At 44.5% G+C, this 24,611-nt stretch overlaps 1 long non-coding RNA gene across 1 annotated transcript; it reads right to left on the bottom strand.

The window, feature by feature from the left end:
- Positions 1 to 5,464: 5,464 nt before the first annotated feature.
- On the bottom strand, positions 5,465 to 24,540 carry LOC124688540. Its single transcript, XR_006998551.1, has 4 exons — positions 24,424 to 24,540; positions 13,006 to 13,120; positions 12,126 to 12,276; positions 5,465 to 5,867 (listed from the first exon to the last, which is right to left on the bottom strand). It is a non-coding gene; the product is annotated as an uncharacterized LOC124688540 (long non-coding RNA).
- Between the last annotated feature and the right edge of the window lie 71 nt (positions 24,541 to 24,611).

Here is a 24,611-nt window from a genome sequence, read left to right as displayed (position 1 = left end):
TGGGATCCACGGGACGGGGCGGAGCCAAAAGCTCGGAAATCAACTGTCTCATGCTCGCCATTTGAGCATCCATGGATGACCTCAACGAATTGATATCATCCATGGTGACCATTTGAGCCTCCCCATCCTTAGGTCCATCGTCCGGCATACTCTTAGGCGGTTAAGCCCGAAATAAGAGCGGAGGCTCTGATACCTAATGAAAGGATCGTATGCCGCACCTAGAGGGGGGGTGAATAGGTGCTAACCAATTTTTAGTTCTTTTTCAATTTTGGCTTGACGCAAAGGTAAATTCTCTAGATATGCAACTAAGTGAATTTACCTATATGACAAGGCTAACAACTAAGCAAGATATAGCTAAGCAATATAAGAGATAGAACAGGATAGAGGTAACCGAGAGTGGAGCACGCGATGACACGGAGATGATTCCCGTAGTTCCCTTGCTTTGCAAGAAGGTACGTCTACGTTTGGAGGAGTGTGGTTGCTACGAAAGCCAAACCAACAGCCATGAAGGCTTCACTCAGATCTCCGGTGAGCAACGCCACGAAGGCCTAGCCCACTTCCACTAAGGGATTTCCTCGAGGCGGAAACCGGGCTTTTACAAGGTTCTTGGGGCACACATCCACAACTGAATTGGAGGCTCCCAAATCTGTAACAATACAACAATCAACAACAACACATCAACACAAATCAACTAGGGAACCAAATAGGAACACTAGCATGAGATCCCTCAAACAAGAGAGGGGAAATGAGAAACGCTTCGGTGAGGATGTAGATCGGTGTCTTCTCCTTCGAATCTCCAAAGATCAAGAGCTTTGGTTGGGGGAGGAAGGAGATCTTGCAAATCTTGTGTTCTTGAGGTGGCTCTAATGGAGGTGAGGCTTGGCAGATTTCTTGTGCAATGATTGAACAAGGAGCAAGGTAGAAGAAGGGGGGTATAAATACCCCTCTCCAAATCCAGCCGTTGAGCTTTCCGTGGGGCCGGATAATCCGGTCTAAGTAAGGGCCGGATAATCCCCCCCCCCCCCCCGGAAAATCCGGCCTAAGGGACAAAACTGGGTAAATATCCGGCCAAATGTCCGGCCCCTGTCCAGAGCTGCTTTTCTTCTGGTCCTTAGCTGATTTCGAGGGGGCCGGATATTTTGGAAATATCCGGCCGGATAATCCGGTCCTGGGACAAATCCGGGCAAATATCCGGGCAAATGTCCGGCCCCTATCCAGAAACATACTGAGCTGCACTTCCTTAAGTCCTTAGCCGAAAAACTGGGGGCCGGATATTTTGGAAATATCCGGCCCGGATTATCCGGCCTGATGATCCTTTTGCTGCTTCTTTTTGGCAGAACTGACCACATCCAACACACATACAAATGTATCTATATAATCCTTGTACCACTTAAACAAACATTAGTGTATCACATACATTGACATCAAACACACAAAACATAATATGAGAGATGTTCTTTCAGCCGCAGGCGCCCCCTACTCCGCCGCGTCCGCGGCAGCTGCGTTCGGGCTCCCGCCACGCGCCTGGACCCACCCGCTTCCCTGGTTTCGCTCCTCCTCACCTCCCGCTACTATATTTTTGATAGAGCCTTATTTGTTTGTACTTGAATTACTCTGTAAACGCATACGCTCACAAACACGCGCATACACTCACCCCCATGAATGTACACACGCACACCCTACCCCTATGACCTATGAGCACCTCCAAAAGATTGAGCCGGCGGGGATCTTGAAATTGACGAAGTCACCACTGGCGCCTCGCTATCGACGGGAACGTCGTCTCCCACTGAATGAATATCCCGCATTAATGAGACACATAGATGTCAAACATGGGATCTGAACTCCGGTGGGCTGGGGGTACAACCACCCTCCTAACCACCCAACCTTAGGTTGGTTCTCCGTTGCATTCTCTTATTAAATGTGCAGTCTACTTATTTGTTTGTATTTAATTACTTGCTCTCAGGTTCATGAAATAGGAAGGCCAATTTGCGTCAAAGATTACACACAGAAATTTCTACAGGAAAGGTAATGCCTTTTCTTCATCCTTTAAGGAGATCGATATGTGGTATTTACTTATGCAGTGTTAACCTTTGGAACTTATTAAGCGTGAAAAACTATTATATCTTGCAATGTATAATTAAATAAGATCATGACCAGTATTAACTGCAGATAATCCTGCATGTAATAAAATTATCTTCACTCGTTGTTAGCCTTTGCAATCTTCTCTCTAGTATTAATCTTATTGTTAGTTGCAATCTGTTAGATTTTAAAGGTTCAAGGAGATCTGCTAAGCCTGTAGCGAAGTAACTCTATTTTTATCGAAACAAGCTGCAAGTGAAGGTGTAGTACTATAGCATACTTTTGCCAGACAGTCACACATCTTTCTTACACTGCACCAATGAGTAGTAAGTACACCAGCTTAATGAAATGGGATTTTTTTATCATCTCACCCATGTGCTTTATGAGCATAGACACAAAGTAGATGAATAAATTGTATCAATTTCTTATCAGATGATAAAGCATGCTCCTTTTACATGAACAAATCCCATACTTGATCTGAACAATTATTAAAACACATTTGCAGTCTTTCATACACAAATAGATGCAATCACAGCGTTTGACTTTACTTGCATCCATTTGTTCTAAAATACAGATAAGCAAAATGTTTGGTCAATCTTGTTAATTGTTCATGTAGAAGATGATTCTGCACACACTTGGATCTAAAAGAACGTGTTTGAAATCATTCCAGACGTACACACTTGGATTAAAATTGTGAAGATGGCGAGGAACCTGACTGTATAAGATGGAACCGAGGCGAGGAAGGTCTCCTTGCTTTGATGAAGACGATGGCCGTGAGTTACGAAGACGGTGACCAGTAGCAACTTTGGTCATGGCGATGAAGACAATGACCGGCTGCGACTTTGCGCAGGGTGATGAAGACAATGAATGGCAGCGATGGCTCCTAATGCGAGGCAGTGGCGAGGAAGGTCTCCTTGCTCGATGAAGACGAGGTTGTCAGTGTTCTCTTGGTGAAGAAGGTGGCCGGCAGCGTCTTGCTTTGATGAAGATGATGGCCGTGAGTGACGAAGACGGTGGCCAGCAGCGACTTTGGTCAGGGCGATGAAGACAATTGACCAGCTGCAACTTTGGTCAAGACGATGAAGACAATCGAGGTTGCAGCAATGGCTCCTGATGCGAGGCAGTGGTGGCCAAGGTCTCCTTGATCGATGAAGACGATCGATGTCAGTGTTCTCCTAGTGAAGACGGTGGCTGGCAGCGTCTTTGGAGAGGGCGATGAAGACGAACACCGGCATCAGACTTTGGTCAGTGTTATGTCAGGGTCTTTGCTACGCCTAGTCAGCGAATGTTTTTCTTGAAATGCTGTTGAGAAATGCCTGTTAGTTGTTGAGAAACAGCAGGATGGCATGTTTGTTATTAGTTGCTGGAAAAAAAGTAGCGAGCTAGGCTGCTAGGGGGTGCTTTTTTTGAAATATTGTTGAGAAATGTTTGTTAGTTGTTGAGAAACAGCAGGATCGCATGTTTGTTCTTAGTTGTTGGAAAAAAAAAGTAGCGAGCTAATTTAGAGTTGGTTTGTTGAGATTTTTTTTTTGCTGAAAAATCGTGTAACGCGTGCAGTTTAGAGCCGGTTTGTTGAGAAGGGTGGAGTATTTTAGGGAGTGGTACTTGGTTTGTAAATTCTTGATGTGTGACACCAGGTATTCGCAGTGAAAAAAAGTGGTACCCGAAAGCTGCAACTCTCCAGCTGACTAGGAAACAGGACAAGCAATCGACTCCTCGGTCATCTCCACCGGAGGGTGGAGTTGAGGGCATCTCCAACGGGCGATCCAAACGGACATGGAGCTACCGTTTGCGTTCGCGCTGACCGAAAATACGTCTAAAATACGCTCTGGTGGGACGACGAATAATGGCCGGGCTATCCAGAGCGACGCAAACGCGGCGCATATTTGCGGCTGCGATGCGTTGCGGTGGACGCGGCGCCGATGTCCCTACTGGCCGCTCGCTTTTCTACCGGCCCCGTCTGGCTGCGAGCCGGTATCAAGGGCATCGCTTCCGCGTCTGCGCCGCAGTCTTCGCCATCAATATCACAACTGCCTCCACTCCCACCGCCGTCGCCGCAGCACCGTGGGGAAGAAGAAGAACGACTTCCAGGCGTCCGACAGCGTCACCAAAAAGGCGGAACGAACGTACAGGGTGTCGTCCGTCAACGTGGCGCGGCTCATGCACGCGAATTGGACGTTGTGCAACAGCTGGGGGACGTGCACATGCCTGACGGCAGCTGCCTCCAGGTGCCCGTCCCGCATGTACCTGCGCGTGAACCATATAGGAGCGCCGAGATCCGGCGCAGGCGGCATCACCTGCCACCGAACCTCCGCGCCGATCCCGCCTGCGCCATCGACTCTAACACGTGGCGCACCAGCACGAGACCGAGAAGGACCCGAGGAGGAGGGCAGGCCTTCCTCGGCGACAGGGACTTCCTGTTTGACCATCCACTGCCGCCTCGTCGTTGAACACGGTAGCCGGTGGCGCCTGCACAGGAAGACGATGAGGACTACTGCGAGGCGCTAGCCTACCACAACGAGGAGGCCAAGGACGACAACGACGACTATGTCACCTGCATTTTCCAGGAATAGCAGTTGGCCATGGCGGAGGACCGGAAGTTTGAGTACCCGGAGACGATGACGGACGACGAGATCGCGAGGCTCGGTGTCCTCGTCTCGGAGGTGGACCGACCGGTGCAGCCGCCGCTGCCCCGGTACACCAGCGGCATCATGCCACCGAGTCTCACGGAGGAAGAGGCCCTTCGACGGCCGCTCGAGGACTCGGCCACGCAACTGGTGCGCCGCCTCCACCTCCGGCGTACAACCCGTGGGGGCCTCCACCACCAGCGTGGGCTGCTCAACCTCCACCACCGGAGTGGGCTGCTCAACCGGCTGCTCAACCGCCACCACCGGCGTGGGCTGCTCCACCTCCACCACCGCCGGCGGCACCGGAGTATGTTTCGCCGCTTGCCAACTGGTCGTGGCCGGTACCGGAGCTCGTCGTGATCGACAACGACAACGACCACGACGACCAGTAGGCGCAGGCGTTCTTAGGTTTTACTCCCTCCGTGCATAAATATAAGACGTTTGGGATTGTTTCCGACCAGGTGAAAAACAGGTAAAAAGACTAAACTACCCTTCCCAGATGCTGAATCGGTACGCCCAGATTTAGAATCGCTTCCAATCGTCGATCACCATCCGCCTCCGCCCTCGCCCTGCGCCCTCCACCTCCGGCCCCAGTAGCTCCTACTCCGGTCCCAGCAACTTCTCTGTCTCCTGCACCTTCGCCCTAAGCAGATCCTCGCCAAGGTGCTCCTAGAGGACGGTCTCCTCCTCCCAGGTGCTACTGTAGGACAGATCTCCTCCGGTGCAGGCAGGTCCTCGCGCAGGAGCATCCTGGAGACATACTGGAGGACGATCTCCTCCGGCTCCTCGCCCAGGTGCACTTCGCCTCCTCCTCGACGACGATCTCCTTGCCAGGTGCTCATCGCCTTTTTGTTGAAGACCGGCTCCCAGGTTCTTCCTCACCAGGCGCCTCACGCACAGGTGCTCCTCGCACAGAGAGAAGCGGCAACAGACATCAGAACATATCCTGAACAAATATAGCAGCAGGAGCACACCACAGCAGCAGCATCCCCGTACCTGAACAAGGCGCAGGAGCAGCAGCAATCGAATCAATATGGTTCTCCTAGACTTGAATTTCACTCCACCCGAAGAAGACGGTGTCCATATACCAGAAGAAGAACATTCAGGTACACATTATCTACCCGACCCAAAGAAGACGACGTCCATATACCTGAAGGTCAACTGAATTCATTTGAATGTACAATTCGATATGCAATAGTATCGAAGCCATTTCAATGTATAGTAAGATATGCAATACTATCAATACCAGCAAGAAAAAATGGAACATCAAAGGTTGGTGTGAGTATATGATTTAAAGCATGATTGTGTGCTTTGCACAAGATGAATACAATAAACATACTGGATAAAAGTACTGAGTTTCCCACTGCAATTATATACTCCCTCCACTCTCTTTTACAAGACATAATAGAAAAATAATGCAATGGTCCTCTGAAGAAGAGTAAGACATCCATACTTAATTTTCAGGATAGGATACAGTTTGGTAAACACGTACCGATGGTGAAGGAGCTGAACATCTTCCCGAGCACCTTGGAGAGGTCTTGGTAGGTCTTTTACATCTTGAGGTCCACCTTGCCCAAGTAGGGCATATTAGAGGTGTAATATGTATCCGTATACAATATGGTGTAGTACACCAATTGTATACGGACTCCTCTCTGTACAAGCCACGTGAGGGGCTTTTCCTCACCTATATTAACATGCAACCGGTGACCCTAAGGGGCTACACCGTTCCACCCAACAATTCTCTACGTTAACATGGTATCAGGCCTCCCTCTTCCTTCTCTCTAGCCGCCGCCGCCGTCTGGCTCCTTGCCGTCGTCGTCGCCGCGTATCTCCAGCCCTCTCCGACGATCCAACACCACCAGGCCAAAGCTCCTCCTCTCCTCTCTCAATTCCCTAGATTAGTTTTTCTCCTCCCACCCTCACAATTCTCACACCCAAAACCCTAGATACATCTACTACGACACCTTGTTTGTTCTTCCCGTCCAACACCCAGAACTCTCCTTGTTTTTTCGCTGTCCACGATCCTTTTACGACCCTTGATGGCTTCCTCATCTACAACCTCTCTCCCGGCGACTATTGGTGCCCCGCCGGCCATCAAACTTGCGCGGGATAATTTTCTATCATGGCAAACACAGGCCTTGCCCACTCTGCGTGGTGCGCGTGTGATGGGTCTTCTTGATGGTTCTGATTGCTGCCCGGCGGAATTCCTTGATGCTGAAGATTCCGAGAAGAAGGCTATAAAAATTCCTAATCCGGCGTATGATACATGGATTATGCGAGATCAGCAGGTTGTCAGCTATCTCGTCAACTCTCTTGCCGAGGATGTTCTTCCCCATGTCTTTGGGCTCTCTACTGCTGCTGCTGTTTGGCGTGCTCTCAACAATCTCTATGCAGCTCAGTCTAAGTCCAGGGTCTCAACTATCCGTGGTACCTTGACAAACACGAAGAAACTTGACATGACTGCACAACAATACATCACCAAGATGAAAGGTTATGCTTCTGAGCTTGCAGCTGCTGGAAAACCTGTTGATGATGATGAACTCAAGGATTATATCATGAATGGTCTTGATGGATCCTTCAACAATTTAGTTGCTGCAATCAACGCTGTTCCTTCAACTTCTCTTAATGATATGTGTTCTCAGATTTTGTCTTGCGAAACTCGTGACCAGATGCTTCACACCTCCGGCCAGGCTGCCCCAACATCCTTCATGTCGTCGGTGAATGTGGTAGCGCGGCAACCGAACCCTTATGGGGGAGGTTTTGCTCGCCCATCACCGCCGGCCTATGCTCCACCACAGCAGCCAGCGTATGCCCCGCCTCCGCCTCCACCAGTGTATGCACCTGCCCCGCAGCCCGCTTATGTGCCCCCGCCTCCCACGCCATATGCTCCTCCTTACATACAGCAGCCATATATGCATCCCTATGCTTCATATCCACAGCAAATGCCATACAACCCGCCAATTTTTCCTCATCCTCCACCACCAGTCAACCGACCTGTCCGACCCCCTCAGCAACAGCAACCTCAGCAGCGCCCTCGTCAGGACCAGCAGCGCCCTCAGGGACGCCGGCAGAAAGGGGGAAAGAAGGATCGAGTTGCTTCTCCCTGGCAGGAAGGGGTTTTCTGTCAAATTTGCAAGAAGGAGGGTCACTCTGCTCCCGATTGTTGGTGGCGCTATGGCGATGATGATGAAGATGATACTTCCAAGGAGCAGAAGGGTGCTTATGGTGTAGACACTAACTGGTACATTGATACTGGTGCTACACATCATGTCACTGGACAGCTCAACAAACTCAATATTCATGAGAATTATCAAGGCCGAGATCAAGTTCACAATGCTGGTGGACAAGGTATGCATATTGCTAATATTGGTCATTCTGTTTTGCACATCCCCGATAGTTCCATACAACTTCGTAATATTTTGCATGTTCCTGATGCTTCCAAGAGTTTACTTTCTGCTCATCAACTTACCTTAGACAATAATACCTTCATGGAAATTCACCCCTTCTTTTTCTTGATTAAGGATCAGGCAACGAAGAAAATCGTGTTTAAAGGTCCTTGTCATGGTGGCTTGTACCCTCTTGTTCCTGTTTTGGAGTCATCCAAGCATGCCCTCGCCACCATCAAGCCCTCGTCCTCTACATGGCACCGTCGTCTAGGACATCCATCCTCCTTTATAGTTCAACGGATCCTTAGGAAAAATAATCTTTTATATTCTCCAGAAATAAATCCTTACATATGTGATCCGTGCCAACAGGCCAAGAGCCATCAGCTACCCTATCCTATCTCCACTAGTGTCTCTACTGTTCCTTTGGAACAAAAAATTTCTGATGTATGGGGTCCAGCTCCTCTTTCTGTAGGCAAACATGCATATTATGTAAGCTTCATTGATGATTTCAGTAAATTTACTTGGATTTATTTACTTAAGAAACGCTCCGAGGTGTTTCAAGTGTTCCTTGATTTTCAACAATATGTCGAACGTCAGTTTGGTCGAAAAATCCTTACCATGCAAACTGACTGGGGAGGTGAATATGAGAAACTAAATAGCTTTTTTCAGCGTGTTGGCATTGTTCATCATGTATCTTGTCCTCATGCTCATCAACAAAATGGTTCCGCTGAGCTAAACACAGGCACATTGTTGAGGTCGGTCTTGCTCTTCTTGCTAATGCCTCCATGCCTCTTAAATTTTGGGATGATGCCTTCATTACAGCCACATATCTCATCAATATGCTTCCCACTAAGGTTCTGAATTTTGACACACCTACAGAACGACTCCTTCAAGTCAAACCAGATTATACACCTCTCCGTGTGTTTGGTTGTGCCTGCTGGCCCAATCTTCGTCCTTACAATAAACACAAACTCTCTTTTCGCTCGCAGAAGTGTGTTTTTCTTGGTTATAGTCCTCGTCACAAAGGGGTAAAGTGTCTAGATCCTACCAGTGGTCGTGTTTATATCTCTAGAGATGTGGTCTTTGATGAAAATCAATTTCCTTTTGCTTCCTTAAATCCTAATGCTGGTCGTCGCCTTCGTGAAGAAATTCTTCTTCTTCCCTCCGATGATCCTCCCTCATCATCACATACTAGGAGTGTGCAAACTAATGACCATTATTTGCAAGTTGTGCCTGTTGTTCAATCTCCCCAGGTTACTGCTGCTGAGCCACTGCATACTGCATCAAATTCTGGACAAAATGGTGAAAACAGTGATCAAAATAGTACATGCAATAACCATGCCGAACAGGACGAAGAAACAGCGTCAGCCGGTGCTGATCCCGAGGCTGATTCCCCGCCAAAATCTCCCTCGGATCACGCCCCTGACTCTGCCACACCCGGTCCTTCCCGTCCGCGCCTGTCAACTGCTGACACGTCGACCGCTGATGCGTGCTCCACGCGCTCCCTGGCAACGCCATCATCGCCTGGTCCCGCCGAGCGGACCCGCCGATCACTGTCGCCAGTTCTTCACCAACCGGACGTCGCCACGTTGCCTCTCTCTGCTGCTTCCTCCACGCAGGATTCTGCGCCTGTGGCGGACAGCCATGAGCTGTTGGCTGACAGCACTGATCCCGGAGCTGGTTCTGCTGCTGTTTTGCCTGCGCCAGGATCGTCTGTGCCGCTGTCTGCTGCACCTGCACTTACAACTGGCGTGCAAACGCGTCTACAAAAAGGTATTCGCAACCCGAAAAAATACACCAATGGAACTGTCCGCTATGCTTTGCTAACATCTACAGGAGAACCAAAGAATATTTCTGAGGCTCTTACAGATCCAAACTGGAACAGTGCTATGCAAGAAGAATATAATGCTTTGCTTGCAAACAACACATGGCATCTTGTTCCGCCTAGTTCCAAACGCAATGTCATTGGTTGCAAATGGGTCTATCGTATCAAGAAAAATGCTGATGGTACTATAGACAGGTATAAAGCAAGGCTTGTCGCAAAAGGTTTTAAACAGAGGTACGGCATTGACTATGAGGATACTTGCAGTCCTGTTGTTAAAATTGCTACAGTAAGGATTGTTCTGTCTATATCTGTCTCTCGAGGCTGGAGTTTAAGGCAGCTAGATGTGAAGAACGCGTTCCTTCATGGTGTTCTGGAAGAGGAAGTTTATATGAAACAACCTCCAGGTTTTGAGTCTTCCGCTAATCCAACTTATGTTTGCAAGCTTGATAAAGCGCTTTATGGTTTGAAACAGGCTCCTCGTGCATGGTACTCTCGTCTTAGCAACAAGCTTCAACAACTTGGTTTCACTCCTTCCAAAGCTGATACATCCCTATTTTTGTTCAACAAGTCAGGTGTTATTGTCTACATGCTTATTTATGTTGATGATATAATTGTCACTAGCTCTTCGGATCAGGCTATTACAGCTATTCTTAGGACTCTAAACTCTGAATTTGCTCTCAAAGATCTTGGTGATATCCACTATTTTCTAGGCATTGAGGTTCATAAACAGTCACATGGATTGTTATTAACTCAGGAAAAGTATGCTTCAGACTTGTTAAGTCGTGTTGGTATGAGCTCTTGCACTTCCTGTCCAACGCCATTGTCTACTACAGATTCTCTGACATTAACAGATGGCTCCCCTCTTGGCCCTGATGACACTACTCATTACAGAAGCATTGTTGGAGGTCTCCAGTATCTGACTATGACTAGACCTGATATTGCTTTTTTCTGTTAATAAGGTGTGTCAGTACCTTCATGCTCCTACCACAGCTCACTGGTCTGCAGTTAAGAGGATACTTCGATATATTCATGGTACACGCACTATTGGACTTACTTTTCAGCGGTCCCCTTCTACTCTTCTTAGTGCTTTTTCAGACGCCGATTGGGCAGGTGATCTGGATGACAGGCGCTCCACTGGAGGTTTTGCTATATTCCTTGGTCCAAATCTGATCTCTTGGAGTTCTCGAAAACAACCTACTGTATCTCGCTCTAGTACAGAGGCTGAGTACAAGGCTATTGCAAATGCCACTGCTGAGCTGATTTGGGTTGAAGCTCTTGTTCGTGAACTTGGCGTAACACTCAGGGAAAAACCATGCTTATGGTGTGATAATCTTGGTGCCACCTATCTGTCTGCTAATCCTGTGTTTCATGCTCGTACTAAGCACATTGAGATTGATTTCTTCTTTGTTCGAGAGCGTGTTGCTAAACACTTGCTTGACATCAGGTTTATCTCCAGTAAAGATCAGATAGCAGATGGTTTTACCAAGACCTTATGCTCTAAGAAACTAGATGAGTTTAAGCGTAATCTCAACCTCTACCAGGTTTCGATTAAGGGTGGCATTAGAGGTGTAATATGTATCCGTATACAATATGGTGTAGTACACCAATTGTATACGGACTCCTCTCTGTACAAGCCACGTGAGGGGCTTTTCCTCACCTATATTAACATGCAACCGGTGACCCTAAGGGGCTACACCGTTCCACCCAACAATTCTCTACGTTAACAGGGCACGCCGTCCAGCCTGCTACTTTCCTGAAGCACAATCAAATGCAACATAATTTAGAAATGATAACATTTTAGGGAGGAACCTGAAACTTGTTTGCCTTACTAAAACAGAAACATAACTGAAGAGTTCAAACCTGACTCCCATTTGTCAGTATCACTCTCTTGTGCGAGCATAGTTTGTTCTACGGAACCAATGATGCCCATCACATGTGCAAGTAATGTCACAGGAGAATCGTTTTGAAAAGGAACCTCCACCGGCCCAGTAGCACGCTCACTGCACACACTTATGCACCTTGCATATAGGAAGAAAATATCAGAATGCACCATGATCACTATGCACATCACATACACTGATCTAGTGTTTAAGCATCCCAGAAAATAATCAGAATTCAACTTCATTACCATTGAACAGACACCACAGACAACGCATTTTTGTGTAGATCATGTAATTAAAAACTATCATGGTTCATGAAGGAACATACCCAAATGAGGAAATGGCTATTGGAAAAGGTTGTCACAGCTCTGGGATCGATCTGCTACATAGGTCCTTAAGCATGTTACACAGATCAACCCATTTGCATTTATCCATCAGACTGTATGTTTTACCAGACTGAACTCAGTCTCAGCTTTTCCCTACAAAATGAATAACAAAGTTCAGTCAGAAACCAATGAAAGAAGAAGAGAACGGGTTAAAATTCAGTTGTCCATTTGGCCCACTCAGACATTTCTACTCCATTCATAGATCACATTAACTACAGTGCTAAAAACCTTACTATTAACTGCTACTGTCACAAGTTCCGTTAACTGTCACTGTAGTACTCCATCCAAAATATGGCATCATTAAGATCACAGAATTCTAAGAACATTTCATGGAGTTTGACGGTAACATATGAATTCAGTTTCCTTTTACAGTGATACACCAGACTTTGAGATATAAGAAACAAAACCATGGTTTCTGCTAAAACAAGTCCAACACTTGCAGAGCTACTCAAGCTACCTGAATTACTAGAGAAATAATGCACATGATTTAATATTTTGGATTGGATTGTAATTTATTCACACATTTCAGAGCATTGGTAGGGTTCAGATTAATTCAGATACGAATGCAACATACTCCAATAGGAGAAAAAAAAATCAAGTGGACTGGCTGCAAAGAAGATCTTGTACAAACAGCGCAAGAAAATTTAATTTTGATATGGTTATTTAATTCAGTATTGCACTGAAAGTTGTTCTAGCCCAAGAAAAATTAGTGTCATTTGTCATTTGTTCTTATAGCAAAAAAAGTGCTGGAATACTTTTGTGCAAAAAATAAAAGTGCTGGAGCAATCAACAGATTATTTGACATAAGCGATGCACAATTACCTAATGGTCATCATCATTTTCGGCATATGTTAGTCCTCTGCCCACTCATCTTCAGTGAACTGCCCTTTGACAAACACCAGAAACTAGTGTTGGATTCCATGATACTCCATGATACCTGCAAGGACATGATGATACTCCATGAGCATTTTACTGTAGCAATAATCCATAGCACAAATGTCTGTATTCAAGCAACCATTTTCCCTTTCCCAAAATAAAATAGAACAATTTTGAGTAGGACATAAGCAATTAAGATCATGGTTTCTAACGTTCAACTTTCAAGCATACACGCAAGTGATTAAGGCCCCGTTTGTTTGGGCTTCTGCTTCTGCTTTTGCTGCTTTTGGGGTCTAAAAAGCACCAGCCCAAACAAACAGCTAAAAATTGCAAAGTGCTTCTCAGAAGCGCTGCCAACAAATACACAGCGCGGGGCGAAGCAGCGCGAGACCTGCTTCCCGAGCGCCCTCCTGCTTCCCGAGCAACACAGTACAAAAATATTCCTACCTCTTCGACAATATTACGGAAATGTTGCCCTTCCTTATAATAGACCGGATCTTGCATTTTTCCCAGCCCCGAGCCAGACCAGCCCGTGGGCGTTTTTTCGCTTCTCCTCTCCCGTTCCCTGGACACGAACAAGAAGAGAGAGGATAGGGTTAGGGTTGGCGCCGCCGCCTCCCTCCCCGGCCGCCGCCTCCTTCCCCGGCCGCCGCCGCCGTCCCAGGCCGCCGCCGCGGTTCCCGGCCGCCGTCTCCTTCCCCCGCAGCCGCCTCCTTCCCCGGCCGCCCCCGTCCCCGTCGTCCTCGAGGTCGCGCCGGCGTCCCCGTCGTCCCCAAGGTCCGTTGCCGGCGACAGCAGGTCGCGGCGCCGCCGTCCCGTCGTCTTCAAGGTAGCGCCGCCGTCGTCCTCCACAAGGTCGCGCCGCCCCCGTCCTCCCCGAGCTCGGCCGGCCAGCTTCCTCTCCAAGCGGCAAGGTGAGGCATTTCCCTCTGTATGTTTCTTTAATATTCAAGGAGATTGCTTTCAATTGATGCAAATGGTGTGATAATTTGCTGTGATATTGTGTACTGCCTAATTGAAGTGATATGAGTTGGAACATTTGTAATCTGTGGGCATATTCTGTGACCTTGTGGACTGCCTAATTGTTGTATATTGTGTACTGCCTAATTGCTGTAATCTGTGATTTTTGCACATAGATAAGATTAATTCTAGTGCTGTGAGTTGATGCAATGTTTATGTATTTAGATGGATCAAGATAAGGCACCTAAGGCAATTTGGGATGCAATGTCTACCACAAATTTTGTGAAATCTGCATGAAACAAAAAAAGGCAGGCAATAGGCCTACTGCTTTCCTTAGTCCAGAGGGGTACAAGAATCTAGCTAGAGAATTTGGTACTAGGACAGGGAGAAACTACACAAAACCACAATTCAAAAATAAATGGGATTCAACCAAATCATTATATCAAGCATGGGTGTATTACACTACCAAAGCAACGGGACTTGGTTGGGATCCGGTGAAGAGGACAATTACAGCAAGTGATGAACAATGGGCTGAATTGATCAAGGTATTACATATACCATGTTTATGTCATAGTTACATTGTAAAATAGATGGCTCACTTTATGGCTAGTAACTTGTTCAATCTTATGTAGGCAAACAAGCTTATTGCGGGTTTCAAGAAAGGTCCACCGGAGAACTTGGAGTTGATGGAGATCATGTATGAGGATGCCCATGTTGATGGGACTTCGGCGGTAATGCCGGGAGTGCCAAGAGAAATTCCCGCTGATTTGGTTGACCTTGTAGCCGATGATGAAGGCTCGGCACCAACACCTCCGAGTGTGAATAGAAAGCGTGGGGCTGCTAGGATTGCATGTAGCCCGGGGAAGAAAAAGAAGAATCCCATGCAATTAGAATTCAAGCGTTTTGTTGATCATTGCATTAATGAAGATGGTGGGACATCATCTTCCACCCAAGTAGTTCAAGACATTGAAGCCATAATGAAAGAAGTTGTGGAATGTGGAGCCGTTGAGGGTAGTGTTGAGCATTACATAGTGATACGCGTACAGCACGCGTCCGTTGGGAACCCCAAGAGGAAGGTGTGATGCGTATAGCAGCAAGTTTTTCCTCACTAAGAAACCAAGGTTTATCGAACCAGTAGGAGCCAAGAAGCACGTTGAAGGTTGATGGCTGCGAGATGTAGTGCGGCGCAACACCAGGGATTCCGGCGCCAACGTGGAACCTGCACAACACAACCAAAGTACTTTGCCCCAACGTAACAGTGAGGTTGTCAATCTCACCGGCTTGCTGTAACAAAGGATTAGATGTATAGTGTGGATGATGATTGTTTGCGAAAAACGAGTAGAACAAGTATTGCGATAGATTGTATTCGATGTAAAAGAATGGACCGGGGTCCACGAGTTCACTAGAGGTGTCTCTCCCATAAGATAAATAGCATGTTGGGTGAACAAATTACGGTTGGGCAATTGACAAATAGAGAGGGCATGACCATGCACATACATGATATGATGAGTATAGTGAGATTTAATTGGGCATTACGACAAAGTACATAGACCGCTATCCAGACATGCATCTATGCCTAAAAAGTCCACCTTCGAGTTATCATCCGAACCCCTTCCGGTATTAAGTTGCAAACAACGGACAATTGCATTAAGTATGGTGCGTAATGTAATCAACAACTACATCCTTAGACATAGCATCGATGTTTTATCCCTAGTGGCAACAGACACATCCACAACCTTAGAACTTTCCGTCACTTCGTCCCGATTTAATGGAGGCATGAACCCACTATCGAGCATAAATACTCCCTCTTGGAGTTAAGAGTAAAAACTTGGCCAGAGCCTCTACTAATAACGGAGAGCATGCAAGATCATAAACAACACATAGGTAATAGATTGATAATCAACATAACATAGTATTCTCTATTCATCGGATCCCAACAAACACAACATGTAGCATTACAGATAGATGATCTTGATCATGTTAGGCAGCTCACAAGACCCAACAATGAAGCATAATTAGGAGAAGACGACCATCTAGCTACTGCTATGGACCCATAGTCCAGGGGTGAACTACTCACTCATCACTCCGGAGGCGACCATGGCGGTGAAGAGTCCTCCGGAAGATGATTCCCCTCTCCGGCAGGGTGCCGGAGGCGATCTCCTGAATCCCCCGAGATGGGATTGGCGACGGCGGCGTCTCTGGAAGGTTTTCCGTATCGTGGCTCTCGGCATCGGGGGTTTCGCGACGAAGGCTATAAGTAGGCGGAGGAGATAGGTCAGGGGGCCACACGAGGGGCCCACACAGTAGGCCGGCGCGGCCAAGGCTTGGGCCGCGCCGCCCTGTTGTCTGGCCACCTCGTGGCCCCACTTCATGACTCCTTCGGTCTTCTGGAAGCTTCGTGGCAAAATAGGCCTCTGGGCGTTGATTTCGTCCAATTCCGAGAATATTTCCTTACTAGGATATCTAAAACCAAAAACAGCAGAAAACAGCAACTGGCTCTTCGGCATATCGTTAATAGGTTAGTGCCGGAAAATGCATAAATATGACATAAAGTATGCATAAACATGTAGGTATCATCAATAATTTGGCATGGAACATAAGAAATTATCGATACGTCAGAGACGTATCAGCATCCCCATGCTTAGTTTTTGCTCGTCCCGAGCAGGTAAACGATAACAAAGATAATTTCTGGAGTGACATGCCATCATAACCTCGATCATACTATTGTAAGCATATGTAATGAATGCAGCGATCAAAACAATGGTAATTGACATGAGTAAACAAATGAATCATATAGCAAAGACTTTTCATGAATAGTACTTTCAAGACAAGCATCAATAAGTCTTGCATAAGAGTTAACTCATAAAGCAATAAATCAAAGTAGAGGCATTGAAGCAACACAAAGGAAGATTAAGTTTCAGCGGTTGCTTTCAACTTGTAACATGTATATCTCATGGATATTATCAATGCAAAGTAATATAACAAGTGCAATATGCAAATATGTAGGAGTCAATGCACAGTTCACACAAGTGTTTGCTTCTTGAGGTAGAGAGAAATAGGTGAACTGACTCAACATAAAAGTAAAAGAAAGGCCCTTCGCAGAGGGAAGCATTGATTGCTATATCTGTGCTAGAGCTTTGGTTTTGAAAACAAGAAACAATTTTGTCAACGGTAGTAATAAAGCACATGTATCATATAAATTATATCTTACAAGTTGCAAGCCTCATGCATAGTATACTAATAGTGCCCGCACCTTGTCCTAATTAGCTTGGATTACCGGGATTATCATCGCAATACATATGTTTTAACCAAGTGTCACAAAGGGGTACCTCTATGCCGCATGTACAAAGGTCTAAGGAGAAAGCTCGCATTGGATTTCTCGCTTTTGATTATTCTCAACTTAGACATCCATACCGGGACAACATAGACAACAGATAATGGACTCCTCTTTAATGCATAAGCATTTAGCAGGAATTAATGTTCTCATATGAGATTGAGGATATTTGTCCAAAACTGAAACTTCCACCATGATGCATGGCTTTAGTTAGCGGCTCAATGTTCTTCTCTAACATTATGCATGCTCTAACCATTAAATAAGTGGTAAATCGCCCTTACTTCAGACAAGACGGACATGCATAGCAACTCACATGATATTCAACAAAGAGTAGTTGATGGCGTCCCCAGGAACATGGTTATCGCACAACAAGCAACTTAATAAGAGATAAAGTGCATAAGTACATATTCAATACCACAATAGTTTTTAGGCTATTTGTCCCATGAGCTATATATTGTAAAGATGAAGAATAGAAATTTAAAGGTAGCACTCAAGCAATTTACTTTGGAATGGTGGAGAAATACCATGTAGTAGGTAGGTATGGTGGACACAAATGGCATAGTGGTTGGCTCAAGGATATTGGATGCATGAGAAGTATTCCCTCTCGATACAAGGTTTAGGCTAGCAAGGTTATTTGAAACAAACACAAGGATGAATCGGTGCAGCAAAACTCACATAAAAGACATATTGTAAACATTATAAGACTCTACACCGTCTTCCTTGTTGTTCAAACTCAATACTAGAAATTATCTAGACTTTAGAGAGACCAATTATGCAAACCAAATTTTAGCAAGCTCTATGTATTTATTTATTAATAGGTGCAAAGTATATGATGCAAGAGCTTAAACATGAGCACAACAATTGCCAAGTATCAAATTATCCAAGACATTTTATCAATTACTACATGTAGCATTTCCCGTTTCCAACCATATAACAATTTAACGAAGAAGATTCAACCTTCGCCATGAATACTATGAGTAAAGCCTAAGGACATACTTGTCCATATGCAACAGCGGAGCGTGTCTCTATCCCACACAAAGAATGCTAGGATCCATTTTATTCAAACAAAAACAAAAAACAAAAGTAAACAGACGCTCCAAGCAAAGTGCATAAGATGTGATGGAATAAAAATATAGTTTCACTAGAGGAACCTGATAATGTTGTCGATGAAGAAGGGGATGCCTTGGGCATCCCCAAGCTTAGATGCTTGAGTCTTCTTGAAATATGCAGGGGTGAACCACCGGGGCATCCCCAAGCTTAGAGCTTTCACTCTCCTTGATCATATTGTATCATCCTCCTCTCTTGATCCTTGAAAACTTCCTCCACACCAAACTCAAAACAACTCATTAGAGGGTTAGTGCACAATCAAAATTCACATGTTCAGAGGTGACATAATAATTCTTAACACTTCTGGACATTGCACAAAGCTACTTAAAGTTAATGGAATCGAAAAATCCATCAAGCATAGCAAAACAGGCAATGCGAAATAAAAGGCAGAATCTGTCAAAACAGAACAGTTCGTAAAGATGAATTTCTAAGAGGCACCAGACTTGCTCAAATGAAAATGCTCAAATTGAATGAAAGTTGCGTACATATCTGAGGATCACTCACGTAAATTGGCATAATTTTCTGAGTTACCTACAGAGAATTTTGCCCAGATTCGTGACAGCAAAGAAATCTGTTTCTGCGCAGTAATCCAAATCTAGTATGAACCTTACTATCAACGACTTTACTTGGCACAACTTTGCAACAAAATAAGATAAGGAGAGTTTGCTACAGTAGTAACAACTTCCAAGACTCAAATATAAAATAAAAGTACTGTAGTAAAACATGGGTTGTCTCCCATAAGCGCTTTTCTTTAACGCCTTTCAGCTAGGCGCAGAAAATGTGTATCAAGTATTATCAAGAGACGAAGTATCAACATCATAATCTGTTCTAATAATAGAATCAAAAGGTAACTTCATTCTCTTTCTAGGGAAGTGTTCCATACCTTTCTTGAGAGGAAATTTATATTTAATATTACCTTCCTTCATATCAATGATAGCACCAACAGTTCGAAGAAAAGGTCTTCCCAATATAATGGGACAAGATGCATTGCATTCAATATCCAAGACAATAAAATCAACGGGGACAAGGTTATTGTTAACGGTAATGCGAACATTATCAACTCTCCCCAGGGGTTTCTTTGTAGAATTATCAGCAAGATCAACATCCAAATAACAATTTTTCAATGGTGGCAAGTCAAGCATATTATAGATTTTCTTAGGCATAACGGAAATACTTGCACCAATATCACATAAAGCATTACAATCAAAGTCATTGACCTTCATCTTAATGATGGGCTCCCAACCATCCTCTAGCTTCCTAGGAATAGAAGCTTTGCGTTCTAATTTCTCTTCTCTAGCTTTTATGAGAGCATTTGTAATATGTTTCGTGAAAGCCAAGTTTATAGCACTAGCATTAAGACTCTTAGCAATTTTTTGTAAGAACTTTATAACTTCAGAGATGTGGCAATCATCAAAATCCAAACCATTATGATCTAAAGCAATGGGATCATCATCCCCAATGTTGGAAAAAAATTCAGCAGTTTCATCACAGGCAATTTCAGATGTTTTAGCAGTTTCAGGCAGTTTTTCGCGCTTTGCATTTGAAGTGGAAACATTGCCAACACCAATTATTTTATCGTTATTAGTAGGAGGTGCAGCAACATGTGAAGCATTAGCATTGCTAGTGGTGGTAATAGTCCAAACTTTAGCTATATTATCTTCTTTAGCATTTTCTTCTTTCTCCCACCTAGCACGCAATTCGGCCATCAATCTTATATTCTCATTAATTCTAACTTGGATGGCATTTGCTGTAGTAACAATTTTATTATTATGATTTTCATTAGGCATAACTTTCGATTTCAAAAGATCAACATCAGCAGCAAGACTATCGACTTTAGAAGCAAGTATATCAATTTTCCAAAGCTTTTCTTCAACAGATTTGTTAAAAGCAGTTTGTGTACTGATAAATTCTTTAAGCATAGCTTCAAGTCCAGGGGGTGTGTTCCTATTATTGTTGTAAGAATTCCCATAAGAATTACCATAACCGTTACCATTATTATAAGGATATGGCCTATAGTTGTTACTAGAATTGTTCCGATAAGCGTTGTTGTTGAAATTATTATTTTTAACGAAGTTCACATCAACATGTTCTTATTGAGCAACCAATGAAGCTAACGGAACATTATTAAGATCAACATTAGTCCTACCATTCACAAGCATAGACATAATAGCATCAATCTTATCACTCAAGGAAGAGGTTTCTTCGACAGAATTTACCTTCTTACCTTGTGGAGCTCTTTCAGTGTGCCATTCAGAGTAATTAATCATCATATTATCAAGAAGCTTTGTTGCTTCGCCAAGAGTGATGGACATAAAGTTACCTCCAGCAGCTGAATCCAATAGGTTCCGCGAAGAAAAATTCAATCCTGCATAAAAGGTTTGGATGATCATCCAAGTAGTCAGTCCAAGGGTTGGGCTTTAACCAAAGATTTCATTCTTTCCCAAGCTTGTGCAACATGCTCATTATCCAATTTTTTAAAATTCATTATGCTACTCCTCAAAGATATAATTTTAGCAGGGGGATAATATCTACCAATAAAAGCATCCTTGCATTTAGTCTATGAATCAATACTATTCTTAGGCAGAGATAGCAACCAATCTTTAGCTCTTCCTCTTAATGAGAAAGGAAACAATTTTAATTTTATAATGTCACCATCTACATCTTTATACTTTTGCATTTCACACAATTCAACAAAATTATTGAGATGGGTAGCAGCATCATCAGAACTAACACCAGAAAATTGCTCTCGCATAACAAGATTCGATAAAGCGAGTTTAATTTCAAAGAATTCTCGCTGTAGTAGCAGGTGGAGCAATAGGTGTGCATAAGAAATCATTATTATTTGTGGTTGTGAAGACACACGACTTAGTATTTTCAGGAGTACCCATTTTAGCAATAGTAAATAAAGCAAACTAGATAAACTAAATGCAAGTAACTAATTTTTTTGTGTTTTTGATATAGAGTGCAAGACAGTAAATAAAGTAAAGCTAGCAACTAATTTTTTTTGTGTTTTGATATAATGCAGCAAACAAGAAAGTAAATAAAATAAAGCAAGACAAAAACAAAGTAAAGAGATTGGATTGTGGAGACTCCCCTTGCAGCGTGTCTTGATCTCCCCGGCAACGGCGCCAGAAAAAGAGCTTGATACGCGTACAGCACGCGTCCGTTGGGAATCCCAAGAGGAAGGTGTGATGCGTATAGCAGCAAGTTTTCCCTTAGTAAGAAACCAAGGTTTATCGAACCAGTAGGAGCCAAGAAGCACGTTGAAGGTTGATGGCGGCGAGATGTAGTGCGGCGCAACACCAGGGATTCTGGCGCCAACGTGGAACCTGCACAACACAACCAAAGTACTTTGCCCCAACGTAACAGTGAGGTTGTCAATCTCACCGGCTTGCTGTAACAAAGAATTAGATGTATAGTGTGGATGATGATTGTTTGCAGAAAACGAGTAGAACAAGTATTGCAAGTAGATTGTATTCGATGTAAAAGAATGGACCGGGGTCCACAGTTCACTAGAGGTGTCTCTCCCATAAGATAAATAGCATGTTGGGTGAACAAATTACGGTTGGGCAATTGACAAATAGAGAGGGCATGACCATGCACATACATGATATGATGAGTATAGTGAGATTTAATTGGGCATTACGACAAAGTACATAGACCGCTATCCGGCATGCATCTATGCCTAAAAAGTCCACCTTCGGGTTATCATCCGAACCCCTTCCAGTATTAAGTTGCAAACAACGAGACAATTGCATTAAGTATGGTGCGTAATGTAATCAACAACTACATCCTTAGACATAGCATCGATGTTTTATCCCTAGTGGCAACAAGCACATCCACAACCTTAGAACTTTTCGTCACTCGTCCCGGATTTAATGGAGGCATGAACCCACTATCGAGCATAAATACTCCCTCTTGGAGTTAAGAGTAAAAACTTGGCCGAGCCTCTACTAATAACGGAGAGCATGCAAGATCATAAACAACACATAGGTAATAGATTGATAATCAACATAACATAGTATTCTCTATTCATCGGATCCCAACAAACACAACATGTAGCATTACGGATAGATGATCTTGATCATGTTAGGCAGCTCACAAGACCCAACAATGAAGCATAATTAGGAGAAGACGACCATCTAGCTACTGCTATGGACCCATAGTCCAGGGGTGAACTACTCACTCATCACTCCGGAGGCGACCATGGCGGTGAAGAGTCCTCCAGGAGATGATTCCCCTCTCCGGCGAGGTGCCGGAGGCGATCTCCTGAATCCCCGAGATGGGATTGGCGGCGGCGGCGTCTCTGGAAGGTTTTCCGTATCGTGGCTCTCGGTACTGGGGGTTTCACGACGAAGGCTATAAGTAGGCGGGGGAGATAGGTCAGGGGGCCACACGAGGGGCCCACACAGTAGGCCGGCGCGGCCAAGGCTTGGGCCGCGCCACCCTGTTGTCTGGCCACCTCGTGGCCCCACTTCGTGACTCCTTCGGTCTTCTGGAAGCTTCGTGGCAAAATAGGCCCCTGGGCGTTGATTTCGTCCAATTTCGAGAATATTTCCTTACTAGGATTTCTGAAACCAAAAACAGCAGAAAACAAAGCAATCGGCTCTTCGAGCATCTCGTTAATAGGTTAGTGCCGGAAAATGCATAAATATGACATAAAGTATGCATAAAACATGTAGGTATCATCAATAATGTGGCATGGAACATAAGAAATTATCGATACGTCGGAGACGTATCACATAGCAACTAAAATATTTGGCAAACTTGAAAATCGAGCTTTCTTCTATACCATGAAAACTAAGGAGGGCCGACTTCGTTGGTTGAATATGCAATATGAGGATAGGAAGAGAAACTAGAGCTACTTTATGTCCATCTAAAAATGTATCCTTATGCTACCTTGTTACTACTTTTATGTACCCAAGACTTGGAACATCCTTTTATGTATGGAATTGGTGCTGTTTTGGTGCTATATGGTGCTGTTTTGGTGGTATATTGGTGCTGTTTTGGTGGTATATGGTGCTGTTTTGGTGGTATATGGTGCTGTTTTGGTGGTATATGCTGCTGTTTATTCAGGAAGATACTATCTAGTTGATTCGGGTTATCCCAATCAAGATGGTTATCTTTCACCATATACAGGAACCAAGTACCATCTGGACCGCCATCTGGGAAGCAAGAAATATTCAACCATGCTCATTCATCTCTTCGAAATGCTATTGAGAGAGCATTTGGGGTATTGAAGCAGAAATGGCGTATTTTACATGGTATATCAAGTTATCCAATAGAGAAGCGGACAGAGATTATCATTGCATGTCTAGCACTCCATAACTTCATTCGTGATAGTCAATTGTTTGATCTACACTTCTATAGATGCGATATTGATGAGAACTACATGCCTCCGGGCATGTTAGTTCCACATCCGAAGGCAATGTAGGCGACAATTTAGGAGGGGATCACGTTACCATGAACAACACTCGTGACAACATAGCTAATGCTTTGTTCGCAGCAAGTGGAGGTGTCTAGACATTAGAACACTTCTATCTCTTTTGGGTACATGTGAAGAAGTGAAAAACGTGTTGCTCTTTTGGGTTGATGAGTCATGTCTTGTAATATATATATCACAACACTCTCGTATTATCTTGAATATATGTAATGTTTTATATTTAATATGAACAACTATCGTAAAACAGTCGGAATTAGTTGATCCGTGTCAAATCGGCATTTATACAACTTCTTCAGAATTCAGGGGCATTTCAAAGATTTCATCATTCATCACAGCTGCAGCAGCTATTAACAGCACTCCTGCCAAACATCAAATTTCTGCTTCTCACAGCTGCTTTTTCACAGCTCAACAGCTACAGCTGCTTCTCAAAAGCTGCAGCCCAAACAAACAGACCCTAAGAAACCTGGATCTGAAATGCTTCCACTCTACCACACCTGCATTACTTGGCTCTGACCCTCACCTTGGCTTTATAGTCCAGCATATACGCAAGGGAAATGTCTTGGAAGCGGCCACGGAGGTAGTAGAAGCTGACAGTGAATATCTTGGAGCAGAACACCTGGAGCACCATGATGCAGAAAAAGGAGCTTTACTAGCTGAAACAGAAGAGCTTTAAAGTATTCAATTGAGAATATTAGCAAGATAAAGAAT

Source organism: Lolium rigidum, chromosome 2, assembly GCF_022539505.1.
Source record: "Lolium rigidum isolate FL_2022 chromosome 2, APGP_CSIRO_Lrig_0.1, whole genome shotgun sequence".
Lineage (NCBI taxonomy): Eukaryota > Viridiplantae > Streptophyta > Magnoliopsida > Poales > Poaceae > Lolium > Lolium rigidum.
The sequence above is the reverse complement of the archived record's forward strand: the minus strand, read 5'-3'. Positions and strand labels throughout refer to the sequence as shown.